This window comes from Anticarsia gemmatalis, chromosome 12 (genome assembly GCF_050436995.1).
Source record: "Anticarsia gemmatalis isolate Benzon Research Colony breed Stoneville strain chromosome 12, ilAntGemm2 primary, whole genome shotgun sequence".
In the NCBI taxonomy this organism is placed as follows: domain Eukaryota; kingdom Metazoa; phylum Arthropoda; class Insecta; order Lepidoptera; family Erebidae; genus Anticarsia; species Anticarsia gemmatalis.
This window is the reverse complement of record NC_134756.1, coordinates 8,920,303-8,937,654: the sequence shown is the minus strand read 5'-3', so window position 1 is coordinate 8,937,654 and position 17,352 is coordinate 8,920,303. Positions and strand designations below refer to the sequence as shown.

General features: G+C 32.9%; 1 protein-coding gene across 2 annotated transcripts in view; it reads right to left on the bottom strand.

Moving 5' to 3' along the window:
* The window catches only part of moody (G-protein coupled receptor moody), a 53,879-nt gene that overhangs the window by 22,259 nt on the left and 14,268 nt on the right, over positions 1 to 17,352 (bottom strand). The window lies entirely within an intron of this gene.

Genomic DNA, 17,352 nt, shown 5'->3' with positions numbered 1-17,352 from the left:
GTTCAAGTGGTCGCGATCCAAGGACTCTAACATTAAAGAGGAACTTAGTTTTTTACAAATTCTGCACAAATCTATGAACACTATAATAACTAAAGCTATTATACATAACCAATAAATATTCCAAACTAATTAATCCATTAGAGCGTTCAATGTGTTTTCATATCGAGATATAGATACTCTAAAAAGTTTCTGTACCGTTTAATTTAACCACATCATCATTGTAATCCCCTCAAAATGATCCGAACAATGGAACTTCTAAATATCTATTTATCTTTCTATGCGACCGCCTACTTCGTCGCCTTAATTTAAATGGCCCACGAGATCGCAAGCGATGCACCGACAATTAACCAATTTAGTGGACAATAAGTGGATAATGTTCATTGCTTTCAATGAAGGATACACCCACGGCGCCGGCAGCGTGCTACTTTAAAATAAAAGATAATATTATGATGGATAGTCTTATACTATAGACTATTTACATTACACTCTTAGTCTTTATTAAACTGTGGATGTTTGCTTTTAGAAATCGCTGTGTGAAAGGTAAAAATTAAAATCAAAATGTGTTGGTGACAGAAGGCAGAACAGAAGAAACAACGTTGTTACGTCTTCATCACCCATACTCCTGTAGTGCGATTCTCTACAGTCGGTATTCCTATGTATTTAGAGGTTGACATTTAAAATGCTCTGTAAAAATAATTCAAACAACGCCCGCTAGAGGCGCTGATCAGATTTTCATACATATTTTTTTCGATAGATACTTGGTGGTCGATACTCAATCATAGTAGTAGAGAATCGCGCTAGGTACCGTACAGCCTACACTGATAGTAAATTATAAAATAATTCCAGTTCGTGTAAAAATATTGTATTATATTCCTAGAAATATAAAATATTTTAGGAGGGCCCTACTTCCAAATTAGACTGCTAATCTAAATGTATGTTTTCGTAGAAACTTGTCGCCTAACGAGACTGTCCTTATCGTAATTTTGAGACGTTTTACATGAATTATTTTGCTAAAAATTTCGAAGAAACGTTAGAAAACTGCAAAGTTTATTAACTGAAAACTTTCTCTACTAGCGAGTCGTTGACATCAAATAAAAAATATAAAATCCTAGAAATAGCGACTGTAGGACGAAAATATGATTTACTACAATCTAGAAAGTTGAGTGATAATATTTTAGAAAATCTTGGATTATTCTTTTCGTTTAAGCATTTTATTTTTTACGATTTCGGCTATTTTCTTTGCCTACAAATTTATAACTATGCTTGAAGAAATTATGCATTAAATTAAGTAAGAAAAGACTGAATCAAAAGCCTCAATAAATAGAATCTACGTCATCTCAAATCTGTGGTAACAATACAAAATTTATTGAAAATAAAAAGGGGCTTCTCGTTATTAATCTTTTCATTATTCCTTTGATTTTACGATTTCCTTTGTGGTCATAGCAGTGGTTATAGGTGTCGTATAATAACGATTGTATTTGAGGCAATTTGTCGGTCGTTGGCCGCTACACCCACCTACATTGAATTAAAGATAATGCCCTCAGTTATGAATCGGCCTAAGTTATATTTGATTTATGAGGAGGAAGAAATCTCATGTACTGAGAGATATTCACTAACTAGTAACAATATTACTTACTATCCTGTAATTAAAGTGTCATTTTAACTAATACTTCAAGATAATAATATAATAAAAAAATATATGTAAAAATGTACTATTTTGAAGTTGCTATTTTTTGTTTTATAAAATAATAATATAATACAAACTTATTAAAAACGTATATTTATAGTGCCTATTAATAAAGCTTAACAAAGCAGTATTTATAGTTAAGTAAACATTTTATTAAGCTATGATATTATTTTATATAAAAGTGTACTTATTAATTGTTCCATAAATAAACTTTATTATTTACAGCGTTTTTATTCTGTAATGCAAATATTACTATTATTTTTCCTTCTAAACTATTTGTAATAAGCACCCAACACTTTTTGTCTTATTATAATTTATTCTGATTTATCTAATGGTTATAAATGAGAACCGCAAATAAGTAATGTTTTAGAATAATATTTATAATAATAAAGAACAACTTGGTTCTACTTTGAGAAGAGGACAATTTCTCTTTTACATAACAGAATCTATACTAATATTATAAAGCTGAAGAGTTTGTTTGTTTGTTTGAACGCGCTAATCTCAGGAACTACTGACCCGAGTTGAAAAATTCTTTCACTGTTGGGTAGCCCATTTATCGAGGAAGGCTATAGGCTATGTATCATCACGCTACAACCAATAGGAGCAGAGTACCAGTAAAAAATGTTACAAAAACGGGGAAAATTTTGACTCATTCTCTTATGTGACGCAAGCGAAGTTGCGCGGGTCAGCTAGTAAACAATAAGATTCAGGTAAAAATTTTCAGTTATAATAAATAAAAATGTTAGGATTTCAATTAGGCTTTTTAGCATAAAACATAGATTTTTGCTTATCTCCGGAAAGTTATATTTTCTTCTTCAAACTTTTAATAGTAGGTACTCTATATTTTGTATAAGTATGACAGAAAGTACTATATTTTATATCAAACTTGCTAACACAGGAAAAAAGGCTTTCACAAAATGCAAATGGCGCAGGTTCGCAACCACAGCACTCATAATTACTCTTTTATATTACTTCTGTTTACGTAATTAACTAGGACTTTGTCCTGGGAACAAATTATAACGACATTTAATTTTTAAATGTTAGAACATAAATATATAAAAGATTAGTTCTGGCATATTTGCGAGCTTTGTATTATTTATTACGAGGGGAAATTATATGAAAGAAAAATATTTCAACTAAATATATTTTTCTTTCATAAAACCAAACTAGCAATACTTGTAATATATAATATATAACACCTTTTAAAAACGTTTTTCAGCCCAGAATGAAGGGCGGTTTAACGCTTGAGTCCACTAAGATGGTCAGATTAAGAATTAGTTAGGAAGATCTTTACTCTTCGTATGCAATGCTCACGCACCATGTTTTACTTCACCGTTAGCAAGTAAAGAACATTTATCACTTAAGCAGTTTTACTCTTGCATCTAACACCTTAAACCGTTAAGCCTCATTGAAAAGCCAAAAGCCTATGTTGAACTTTTTAATAAGCAATTATCATTCATACAACTAATTAGACTATTGAGTATTTTTCGATTATGTGCTTTATTAAAGTTAAGAATTATTCTAGACATTGCCAAATAATTGTGTAAATACAGAAGTCGATTAATACGTTTGATATGTATTAACGTACAATTTATTGTTGTTCATCGATTGTTACGCCAAAACCGTAGGGTAGGCAATAAAGAGCCGATTAAGCCTAATGATTTCATTTTCGTATTCGATTGCTATTGTAAATCATAAGCTATAAGTTATTAGCTTATTGGTAAATGGAATGTGGGATTGGCAGTCATGGCGTTGATGGGAACAAATGTATGTATTTGTGTTTCGGAATGCTTAAGGATTACCTCGATTAATAAGTGCTGCTGATGCTTCAACTGTCAACTTCTGTAGCTCGATTCTCTACTACTATCGACTCCCGATAACTGACCTGTCATCGAGAAATTTTGTATGAAAATCTGTTCAGCGCCTCTGACGGGTGTCGTAGGAAATGTTTTGGCAGTACGTTCTAAATGTCAAAATTTCGATAGGTAGCCGGTAGTCGATAGTAGTAGAGAATCGAGGTACTGTAGTACAACAAAATATCGCGACGAATTGAGAACCTCCCCCTTTTTTTGAAGTCGGTTAAAAAGTAAAATTCTTTCTAAAAAGCTCGTTGTAGATGAACGTAAAATTACAAATTCTATAGTAACATACAAATATTGTTAAATTTTATAGAACACACCTGGCTCAGCAGTGACGGGATAAACAAAGACTATTTGTAATATATTAGTCCCAGGAGACTAAATACTGCCCTCTATGTATAACTGTGACATCGAGAACAACACGTTTTTTTTATATTTGCATTTTTTACTAATAACATTCCTATGGCTCTTAAATAGTAAATGAAACATAATAAATAATATGATCTAAGAAATCGAGATAGGTATGTCAGCATAAGCACGTACTACCTACCTACTATAGAGATAGTACTACACATTGTACTAAGAAGGCTTTGTCCATATCCGTGAAGCCCATGAATCATCATGACCTTAAAACTGTTGGCAAACATTTTGTCATAGCCTCTCAATTATTATGTATTTGTGCGAGGAAATTATTAAAATGAGTTCTACAAATTACCACATTGTTTTATTATTTCCTTTAAAGTGAATAGTAAAGAAATGTGATTCATACGTTACATAAAACATAATAAAATACTGTAAGTACATATTAAGTAAGTAATTACCATTTTTAAGATGTTAGGTTAATTGACATGTTAATATGTAAATGCAATATCGTTACTCACCTTAGTACTTAATTCATAAATGAGTATTTCATAACTGTTCTATCCGTTGAAAATGCATAATTTGCACTTATATTTAATTAGTCAAAAACCGAATTCTATCAAAATTATGAATACACGATTTGGACTGCACTCCTGGATGAAAAAACTGTTAGTTATAAACTGTAAATTAAAAGCAATTACACAAGACAATAGATCCTTTATTTCGCACAAGGATCACCGAGAAGGAAGATGCCGAAAAATATGAAACTATACGCCTCAATTCACACAAATGTATGTCAAATTTAACTATGGGAAAGTACACAGGTAATTTGGAAACAAATTACTATTTAAAACAAAACATAATATACAGATTCCTGTACAAAGTGTAGTATATTCATAAACAAAGATGATTACATAAGCCGTCACGGTTGGTCCACGACTTGACGCCGATGAGTCAACGGCTACCTGAGACCAGAGAATGTTACTGACTCAGCCATATGATTCATAGCATTGCTGTTAAATCATTTAGGTACAAATTATCTTTTTCTTAAGAGTTGATAGATATTATCGGTTGTACTGTAGATGGAAAGAGCCTGGCCTCATAATTGAAGTGATGATTTTGGTAGCAGAGTAATATATTGATTGCGGTCGTCGTCAAATAAATAATAATGGCTAATTTCTTTTTTTTTTAAAGACTTCTCCTGCACTAAGCATTGCTTTTGTGACGCGGGGACTTTTACAAACGACGGAGATAAAGTACAACCGAACCCGAAAAAACTATTGTGGATCGCACAAATAATTGTTTCGTGTGGTGAATCTAACCCACGACCTCCCAACCCAATGGTAGCTCCCGAAGCCTGTTGTAAGTGAACTCAAAAAGTTGCGAGTGTATTATAATAATATTATAATTTATTTATTATTTTAAATATTCAATGCATCAATGTGGAAATTTTCAATTAACCGCATAATGCACTACTGCATCTGCATGTAATAATTAAAATAAATTATTTATTTTATAATTAATACTCAGATCATTATCACAAGGATTATCGTAAAGTTGTTGTTAGGAGTATATCAAAACGAGTCGTGCAACTATGTAATGAGTATACTAGTATGACTTAATCAAGTATGTAACGCATTGAAATCAAGTAAGTTTACTATGCAAATGTCGGTTTAAAATGTAAATGTATGCAGTTTAGAATCATTACGTTTATCTAATAGCGTTAGATCATAATAGCCGCGGTGAAGAATATTGTTTGATACTAGTTTCATATTGCCAAGTTTGACCATTTCTGAATGAGGATCGGATAGTGTCTTAGATCCTTTTGAGAAGCTCTCCTTTCCTTATTCAGAATTGCAACGGTTGTTTTCATAAATTTGCTGTCAATTCACGGATCGGATAGGAGATTTCTCCATGATTAAACAGGCTCTTATATTATGACAATTCAAAATAATTACGAAACTAGACTTAAGTTAATCTTGTGATTGTTTAATTAAAGATTGAACAGGGTACAACGATTAGATAATTACCAATATATATTTTTTTGAGCACATATCACCGTATTTTCTCAAAAGAACGTTACATTCATCCTAAATGACATATCTTTTAGTGAAATCTGCAATTAACAAAGTTCAAAATCCAATACAACCGTTACGAAAAACACAAGGAAATAAAGTAGTTTCCACAAAATAATTTTGTTACTTAGAGAAACCACGGAACCATCTTGTCAAGCATTCAAGCCGATTTGGTAAGAGGTTACGATGTCCAAATACCCACGGGAGAGGTTTCACTAAAAACTTTAGTAAGTGGACCTTTTCCTTTAGGCTATTTTCCATCAATGTTATATCGGTATTTTTTATATCCTCTAGGACACTTAAAACGTGCTTTCTATCAAGTTAAGTCTTATTAAGCTTGTCTTAAATTAATTGATTGGTAGAGATAAAAATGTTTAAATAAAGGGTCTTAAATCAAATTTGGCTTTTATTGCAAGTAAAAGGCCGTCAATCAAGACACACTCACATACAAACACACAGACATACACAAAGAAACGGCTTACGCACATAATTTTACAATGACAGACAATACTCACATAGAAACAGAGCAAATAAAAAAGAATGTTAAAGGCACCCTAAGCGAGTTACAATTTACTAGTAATTATATAGTTAAGATTTTCAATCGAATCTAGTTTGTAAGTTCGTACATCAAAAAGTAATCCCTCAGAATTTTTGAGCCTGCAAACAACTACTCGTATATCCACTAATCGACTATACATAGTAGCGATTAACCCACATCGAGTACAACTTGGCAATACGATGAGTAAACGATTATCATTTGAAATGTATTTTTCTCTTTCAGTACCTAATGTGCTTAACAAAATTATGATGAAACGATTCCTAAATGCGGTATGATTGATTTCAGTATATTTTTCCTTTTAGCTGCTTAATCTTAAGTATTTAATTTTAGTTTAGGTAGCTGTTGAAATAAATAGACGTTACTTTGAGAGATTGCAGTATTTTGATGTTTCTTGAATTCATTAAAAGTTACTACTAGTTTTTGGTTGATAGAAATCATAAGTTTTGGTACTATTGATGGTTCTTTTCTGTATACATTATTTATAACTTTGCTAGAGGATTAATTATTCAAGAAACTGTGAGAAGTAGTAATAAATAATGTACAAATATTCATGTATTTTTCCCTACTTTCGTAGACAGTTACCTTTTCTTCGTCTTCCACTTTTCTTTACGAAACCACGACATATATCTCCCCACGAACCATTAGCCACTTCAACACAACATCTATCCTGGATCAAGACTCATACGTTCTATATAAATCTTATCACAAACCAATAAGGTCCAAATTGCAATAAAACAATTGTTTCAATGCAGTTTGTAAGATCGCTGAAGCAAACTTACTTTCTTCATTCATCGAAGTAATATTTATGTGATTCTAGAACTTATTCTGAAGGTGATAAGGGAGGAAATTATGTAAGGTTTGTTTGATTTGTAAGTAAATATAATGTGTAATTGTATTGGAATGGTATCGGCATTGCAAATGAGGGAGTAAGTGAGGTGGAAATGTAACAACTGCTCGTGGTAGTGGATCTTTGACGGGAGGATGTTCGGATGCGTGTCGCTTGTCAAGACAAACTGGTGATTGATTGACTGTACAACTGAGCAAATGGGTCGGATGTCGCATAATCCTGGCGCGTTAATTAATTTGCCTTCGATCAATTAAGTTCTTCTAACTAATTGTATGCTAAAATGTAGGTCGTCGTGTGGGATTAGTTCAGATTGATAGCTTATCTGTCTTTGATTTAAAAATTCCCGGTCTCAAAAACCTAATAAAGTGATCCGATCACATTACTTTACTCCGAAACCTTGACGCTAAGAAACTAGAACACTCCCTATAAAAAGGATCATAGATACTTCAGAAAATAGGATTCTGTATCGAGTTACTTCATACTTTGTAATTTATTACAGCTCAGTGGCTAGTTCAGTCAATGCTATTAGGATTATGGAAAATCCCCTTTAGATTTACGATCAGGAAGCGTTAACTGTCGTTCCCTATTTCGGATATTTCCTTTGAAGGATAGGAAAATATTTAGTGAAGGAATCCCGGATAGATTGATTTTGTCGTGTTTGAAAATTGGATTTGATATCTACTTATATTTTTTGGGATCGGATTTATTGAATTACTGATTCCTCGGTAGAGGTATAGTACTGGCGATTATGAGCAGCTGAGCTTAGGTATTTGATCCAGGAAGTAATTTTATTTACTGGTAGGTATTTAATACGACTATATTTTCAAAGAGCTATGAAACGAAATAATTTAAGGATGTTATGATGGGTAGTATCATTGAGAAATTAGGCCGAAATATTGCATATCTTAAATTAAAGACCCTTTACTCTAATGTACGCAAACTTTTATGAGTAGGTATTTAGGTAGAATTGGTAAATGAATATTGACAAAACCCGTAGTAAAAAACATAACACAAAATCTATGTAAAAACATGAACGTTTTGACGAAGCTGTCAGTTAAAGTCGTATCTAAGAATTCACTAGGTCACTAGTTCTATACGCTATCAAAGTAAATTCCGTCTGCCTTGGCAACTCACGCGCGAGCTCTTCCGTGACAAAGTTAAATCGCGCACAAGCGTAACAAATATGGATTTGCACTGATTCGCTTTTGGTACAAAAAACTCTAACCCAGTGTAAAACCTGCCTGATTCGAAATCAATTTCTAATACAATAAAAAAGAAATGATTACATCACGATTCAACGTTTTTATTGTCACTCTCTCTGCGATATTTATTGTTTCACATCAATATGTATTCCGTGTCGATGAAAATTATAACAAAAGTAAAAAGATATACTTATTACGTTGTTAAAAGTTAGATTTACGACTATATCACGTGCTTAGTAATTTAATCAATGCGTGATGTTATTGCATAGACGAGAACCATCATTATTGTTTTCAAGTCTCAACGCCTCGACTAACGCAACTCTATGGGTGTGACGTGTTAAACCACAAATTAATAACAATTAACTAGTAAAAAACAGTTTACATAATTCATTAAACAGTAAACATTGAATATTATATATTATATTATAAATACCACAGTTGTCCTTAAGAGGTCTCAATAACTATTAAAAGATTAGTGACGCAGTTATTAACGAAAATAAAGTGAGTCATTGAACACTGGTCATTCACAACTGGCTTCTCGTTTCTACGGTTCAACGTAATCGATGAGCAATCGATACACGTGTTCGAGAAATCGACTAAATGTTAAAAACAAACAGAAACCTGATGCTAACTTGTTGTTTGTTTAAGAGATAATCCTCTACTTATAATGTACTAGCTGACCCGCGCAACTTCGCTTGCGTCACATAAGAAGGAATGGGTCATGATTTTCCCCGTTTTTGTAACATTTTTTACTGGTACTCTGCTCCTATTTGTCGTAGCGTGATGATATATAGCTTATAGCCTTCCTCGATAAATGGGCTATCTAACACTGAAAGAATTTTTCAAATCGGACCTGTAGTTCCTGAGATTAGCGCGTTCAAACAAACAAACTCTTCAGCTTTATAATATTAGTATAGTATAGATATGATACTCTATGGTTTAAGCTTGTAAGTACCTAAGGAAATGGAGGAATAATTTTATTTTTCCTTCGTTTTCTACGACTGTAAAGGTAAGTTTGCTTGTTTGAATGTGTTAACTATCCTCAGGGATAGTTAATGGGCATACCAATAATATAATAATATGTATGTAAAATGTCTGTAAACATAATGCGTTATTAGTATAATGTAGAAAGAAAATTAGTTCTGCAGTTCTAGAGAAAATTGATAAATTATATAAATCAGGGTTTGGATACGTATTCATACAACGGACTTCCTATTGTAACGCATAAAATTGCGTGATTAAAATAATACAAGGAAAAAGTACATAAAGGAAGTAAATTGCGTATTTAATACTAATTAATCTAATTCCTGATTACGAAAATATGAATAAACGGAACTACTGCAATTTAAAAAGTATACAATTTCAAATAGAAATATTAAGGTATTTATATAAATGTTTAACTGTCCGTCTGGTATAATCAAGTGAGTTAAACTGTGTAACTGCTCACGGGTCGTTGGTTCATTGTCGGTGCGTTGCCAACTAATTACTCTGTAAATTATGTAGAAACAGTAAAGGTACTGTTGCTGATTATGTTCAAGCCTCGAGCACGCGTAAAAATGTGGCTGACAGAAATTCTAACTTAATTCTACAATATTTTCTTTTAATTGTAGATGCTTTACGAACAAACCAGTCGCCAGATATGTTTCTTAAATACGAATTTCGTTACAATTAGATGTTCGATAAATATCATGTTTCTAAATAGATTTTTAGTTTCGTGCCTTTGCGAATAAAAGCAGTTTGGATATAAATGGAATCATGGTAAGAATCGACGGAAATGTTGTGCATAATGTTTTGTCTTTTTCACCCCTACACATTTTCAAAATTGATTGAAAGTGACAAAACAAATCGGAGCTTACTCGACAATTGTTACTAAAACAGTTGAGGTATATTTTTATTTACTACCAATCAAACAGTCTTGATTTAGTATTGCAATTATTGTTATTACTTTTGATTAAAGCACTTTCTAAGTAATCAATCTTGAAGATTTATTTAGCCCGTCAGTATTGTCACGAAAGGGAAAGTTATATGGCATCTGTAGAAATGCCTTTTTCAACGTGTAGTGTTCAATACAATTACAGATTAAGAACGGGTAGTCAGTTTGCCGCCCACAGCCTACTTGAGCTAGCAAATCATCCAAATGCGTGGGATTGTCCAGCTGACGCTAAAGTACATGTTTTTCATCTATTTTAAGATATATGACTGTATGCGTCTGCTTTGAATAATAGTAAATATAGTCGCTAATAACTCAGATTAAAAGACGTACATCGAAGAGATTTTTAAATTATGTATCAGCTAGTGATTGACTAACCACAACCAGCTAGATATCGAAAATTGTTGTATGACAATCGGTTCAGCGCCTTTAGCGGGCGTCGTAGAACTATTTTTGCAGTACATTGTAAACGTCAAGCTCTCGATACTCGAAAGTACCGACTGTAGTGAAGGTACTTTAGGAAAAATGCAAAGCAAAAAAAATATAAGCCTAGTAAAGAAGATGCTATGAAAAGATAACGCACAGTAGAAAATAAAGAATGGTTGAGATATTGCTACTCAAGGTATAAACGCCGTAAATCAGATTATTACTGAAGATAAAAACGCCGAGTAACGAGGAAAGCTAGACTTTTTGCGTCAAAATGAGCTGTAAAAGGTAGCTTTTTCCCCGAAAGTATGCCAGACTTAATACCGGTGATGTATTCTCACCGAGTGTGTTTGAGATGTAAGTTTAAGGGCCAATTTCGAAGTCTATTGATAAGTGTCAGATATCCAAACCGACAGATAAAGCTATACAATACAATACAATAAACGTTTATTTCTCCACCATATAATACATTTCAGTAAGAATAATACATAGGTACATTGATACGTACGATTAAAAAACCATTATGTCGTGTTCACTGGAGCCCATATTACGAATACCTGTGTCTACAACTCTCCGACTACTCAAACTGGGATAATATTTCTTAGTACGTAAGCTGCATCAAATATAGAAAAAAGGCCGAAATTCTTCCTAATTAGCCGGCCATAAAAGTTACCTAGTAAAAAGGGGCGCATTGATTGAATAGAAATCAATAAAGACCAATAACTATTATTGTTTATTGAGATTTATTTGAAGTTCTTTTAAGTGGTAGAACTCAAAGAAGTTTGAGGCTATTGTATTGAAACAGTACAGAAACACAGTTCATGAACTTTATTGAAACCATTTTTATTGAACAACTGAAGCACTTGAAATGTAAGCGTGTAACTTTTGCAAACTTTATAAAATCTTTACATTATTTTTGGTAACAAAAATGATTCCGTGATATAATACCCTCTCAAAAGTAAATCTTTTTACTACTAGACCTAAGCATTAAGGAATAAATATCAAATCATAATATAATGCTTTTGATTTTGCATTAATTTAGTTTAGGCGTAATTTTGTAGTATTAGTATATTTAGTAGAACATTTTAAGCATTTGGCTGAAATACATAGGTTACATGGAATTCAATCACATCAATGATTTCAATTCAATTTATATCGAAATCAAATACCAATCGTATTAGGGTTGAATAACCTATTAAACGAAGTTCAATAAACTGCTAAAATTATTTACATTTACGAGTATTTTTATCAAATATTTTATCAAAAAAAAAACAGCTTTATCAATCACGGCACACCTTAACTTCTCGGTTTCGCGAAACCACAATATAGGGGAACATTCAGATCCATCAAACATATGCACGAAATACACGGAAAAGTTTTTAAGCAAAATTATATTCCGTTTTGATAAACTTTTATACGAATATGTTGTGATTCCAAAGGTTTTTACTTTTAACGGCTTCTACGGTACTATTGTGTTGAAATACTTTCTAACTGCGTGATTCATTGATCGCTATGGACTGGCACGTATGGTATTGTTACAAATACCATTATATTACGCTTATGATCATTGGTAGAATTTATTTAGGAATTTCAGTAGTATATGTTCCACGGTCGGTACAATCGAGTATCCATTTTGATATTTCAAATATGCTAAAAATAAGTTCATAATGCACCTGTTAGAGACAATGATCACATTAATAAACAAAACTTTTTAATAGCTAGATTCTTTACAGTCGATAGTATCGAGTTACAAAATTTGACATCTAAAATGTACCACAAAAATGGTTCCGACGACACCCGCTAGAGGCGCTGATTGTTCATATTTTTTTTGTAGTTAGCCGGTTGTCGATAGTCGATAGTAGTAGGAAATCACAAAAAAGTACGTATTATATCTAATGCACGCGAATTGCAATAGTAAATTTCCCTTTCACTTCATTGATTCAGTTCTTCTATTCTATTCTAAAATCGTTTTTTGCAGCCTAGGTCAATGTTTAGTGACAGTGACTGTGTGTATAGCGTGACGATCGGCCTTGGAGACCACGAGATTCATTCACGTTTCTTATCGCAAATACACTTAGCAGTTATTAGGAAATAGAACTCGGAACAAGTAGAAACGTGACTAGTATTTGAACTATAGTTAGCAGTTGCATTGTGTGATGAAAGGTGTGAAGTATTCATTCATACATAGTGCAAGTACAAAACAGAATTTACTTGAGAGATGTAAAAAAAAGGTTTCGGAACTAAAAGAGGTTTCGGTTTTTTGAGAACTTCAACAGATTTTTAACAACTATCAAAAGCATAAATGAATAAATGAATTGATTTTGATCAATGTTTAAGGGATATGCCACAAAAAATTGCGTTATATAATACTTAAATAGACTATTGCACATAGACAGACAAGATACACAGTCAGCACAGGCATTTATATAATTTAGAGTATTCTACAGAACTGGTCTTACAATCCAGGAAAAGAAGACTTTCTCCTTACCGATAAAATAAGTTCAGTGAAATGCCAAATTCATAGGAAACTTTCTTCTTCTTTAACAATAACCGAAACGAACAATGACTATTAAAAGAGCAATCATTTCCGTATTCATATATCCCTTTTAAAACGAATCCAAACACGGTACCAGGAACTGGAATGGTGAATATTTCAAACGGTATGCGTCAGTTCAAATAAACCGTTCTGTGAAAATCCCAGTTAAGCTCAGTGAAAGTTTGGATGGAATTTATCCAATGTTTATGCAGGTCAAATTCAGAACTGATTATTGCATTTTGATTAACTTTGCGCCTGAATTAACTTTCTGTTTCATAGTTAAAAGAAAAACTCTCCTCGTATGTGTCTTCTCTCTTTCGCAATCAAGTTACATTTCATGTGATTGTACTGCAGTTTTCCAGTTAGAGTGGAGATCTATGTACCTTTTCACCAGGAAATTGGCTATCACGGATTGATCAATCCCAATAGTTCCTTGAAGATTTAATATAAATATTAAAAGATTTATTATTAAATAAAATGTATTAATATACTCTTAAACTGTAATATCATAAGGGCTTGTGAGTTATTCATTGGATCGAAAAGCTTTGCACGAGCCCGCAAGAAGATATAACCATATTTGTTTTATCATTTTTCAGCTACTTTGTCACTAACCTAGAGAAAATAGGTCTTGGGACATTACTCTGAGCACGTCTCATCACACGTGTGCCTATTAAAATTCACCTCGTTGTTTAAAAGCGAGGCTCGCTGGCTTATTTGAATATCCTGTTATAGGTTTCCCTGTACCAATCCACAAGGGAACGAATGCATATCCTAAAATAATACCTGCAATGAGACCGCTCGTAACAATAGCGTACCTTTTTGACGTCATATACTGGGAATATTGCGGAGTTTTCAGTAGGTGTTTTTGTTAGCATACGTAATAAATTAGGTTAATACGTCAGGTTAAGTTTTAACTGGAAATAATATAATGAACCTCGGGAGAATTAGTGCTATGATGAAACAGACATGTTTGCGTAGTTAAGCTAATACTTTATAGAATTTTAATAAGGTGGACGTTATCAGACATTCACAAACAGTAAGTAATTACCGATTACATAAGTTGCTGAAATAGAGGATTCAATCAACATGAGCAAAGTCGCGAAGATCAGCTAGAATTAATCATTTTGTAAGTAACCAGTCATGCACTTGGCCGTGACAGCGTTTTTACTTTTCCTCATACGATTGCTTGTCATATCTATAACAGTGGTTTGTGTCCTTCGATCGCTATGTGACTGTGTTACGATATTACTGCAAATATAGTATTCTGTTAGTCATTTAGCGAACTTCGTGTTTATAACGATTAGTACGTGCTCGTATGCAAATTGTAATTGTTTTCTTATCACTCGCAGTCGTAACAGCGAAGCGTCGTGAAACACGTCTTTATAGCATGGTTTTATTAAAATGGTTGTAGTAAAATGGCTATAGGAAAAGAGCTATGATGCATATAGTGTCTGTATTTTTATATAGAGTTTAAAAACGTATGTGTTGTCCATTTCTGGGGAGAATAAAACAGATGTATTTGAAGGCGTAATGTTCTACCGCCATCGACTATCGATAATCGAGTCAAGCTACAATCAGTAATTCTGCGTGAACAATGTGGGTAGTTCAAAAAATAAACAAAATGCGACCACTCAACGTTCTAACCTCAGAGATCTCTTAATATCACAGCGGGAGTTGTTTTGTCTACAACTTAAGAAATGTTTACGAAATCCTAAAAACCACAATTAGTTAATAGATTTCTCTTATTGAAAAGGTTTAAGATCTAAGGCTTTCAATTACTTAGAGCATATTAATTGTTAGGGACCCTAGGGAGAGGGAAGTTTGGAACAATTTAAGTTTTAGCCGAGGAGAGGCTGGATAAAGCTATTTATCTTTGGTCTTAGGGGAACTGAAATGAGCTAAACATTTTAGACCACAATAACAACACGTCATTCGAATTTGTGAGCCATTTTCTTTTACGAATGATTTTATTTCTGTAATATTTTTTTTTAATTATATATAAATAAATTTTCGATTCCGCTCAAATGTGGTGCACGAAAAAATATACCTATTATATATGCGCATCAATTGCAACTATTTATGATCGGTCGAAATCAAAACAATTATTCATTCAGATTAGTCAGTCAGTCAGATTTGAACCTGACTGACTGACTACTGAGTGAATATATTAATTATGTAACGGTCGATCGTTAAGTACGATTACTGAATCTACCACTAGCTCGGAAAACCTTATGAGAAGAGCTAGCGAGAAACTCATGGCAAATCTTCTTCGATCGTTATAAGTATTCTCATTGCATCTTTATTAAATACCATTGTATTTCTTTCAACACAAAACCTTTCATATAATATAAACAGATGTTCCTATTCTTTACATTTACATAGGCGAAGAATAAACTAGGTAGGTAAATTAAGATTTAAGTTACGCATGTAATCATGCAAATGTCGATAGAATAACACATAATTGATTAGTTGGTATACACCGTTGAACGTGAAATTGATTGCGCGGTTCCAATACGGATACAGTCGACCTATGAATGTTTGCACTTCGAAATATTTACATACATACTATTTCATTATTTGTTCACATGTGGCAGGAAATTGAGTTGAGGTTATTGGAATTGTGTCAAATTATTTTACCTTATGAATGGTATTTAACGATTACATATAACTCTCAAACATTCGCGAATCCGTACACATCTTTCGTAAAACCCTTTTAGGAAATATTAGGTCGGGGAAAAAGTCTTTTCGCATTATAGTATGTATGAACAAGTAATAAAATCTTTTTTCTACACAAAAACGCTCAATATTTGGGTAGCGTACATTGTGATTCTTGAAGCTTCATGCATACTATAATGCAAAAAGACTTTTTCCCTGACCTAATACTTCTCATCTCCTCATTATTACTACCAAATGATCGATTGATCAAGACAGTATATAGAGTGAATTAATTAATCGCATCGGTTGATAAATTATTTCTGCCTGAATAACACATTGATAAATTCCACTCAAATGCCATCGAATCTCTGTAAAGTCTCTCATATTAAGTCTCGTGAGTAAATATCAGCAAGAATTCAAAACACTAATAACAATAAGATCTCCCCATAACATTTTCAACAGAAAGTCGACGAGGAAAGCAACTGTACGTTGAAATTGAACACCGCAAAAAGCACATGCAAGTATTATTCATATTACATGAATCGGAAAATGCAGGGTACATTATGCATTTCCCCGGTGAAATTGGTTGGCTCGTTGCATTAATATGTAGGTTGATGTTAGATTGAGCGTTTGCAGGAAGCCTTTATCGTAGCCATCAGACTGGAAACATCGTAGAAAGTTTGCAGCGGATGGAGCACCTTTTATTTACCTTTCTGAATACAATTTTTGTATAAAAATCCCTAGAGTATGTTTGCTTGTTTAAAGTGTTTAAAAGTTTACTTTATCTAGTGATATGTATGGTAATAAAGTAATATTATAGTTAAATGCTCATTACACAGTCTACAGTCACGGCACATAGTCCGAAACTATGTGCCGTGGAACTACTGGTCCGATTTGAAAAATTCTTTCAGTGTTAGATAGCCCATTTATCGAGGAAGGATATAGGCTATATATCATCACGATACGACCAATAGGAGCAGAGTACCGGTGAAAAATGTTTCAAAACGGGGAAAATTATGATTCTCTTATGTGACGCAAGCGAAGTTGCGCGGGTCAGCTAGTATATTATATACTGATTAAAGTTCGCGTTCTAAGATTGCCATAACATAAGCTATGTATTAGATAATAATTACTTAACGCCAAAATTCTGAAGAGCCATATATAGTACAGTGACACAGTACTAATTGGAAGTAAATCTTTAATACATTTGCTGTCA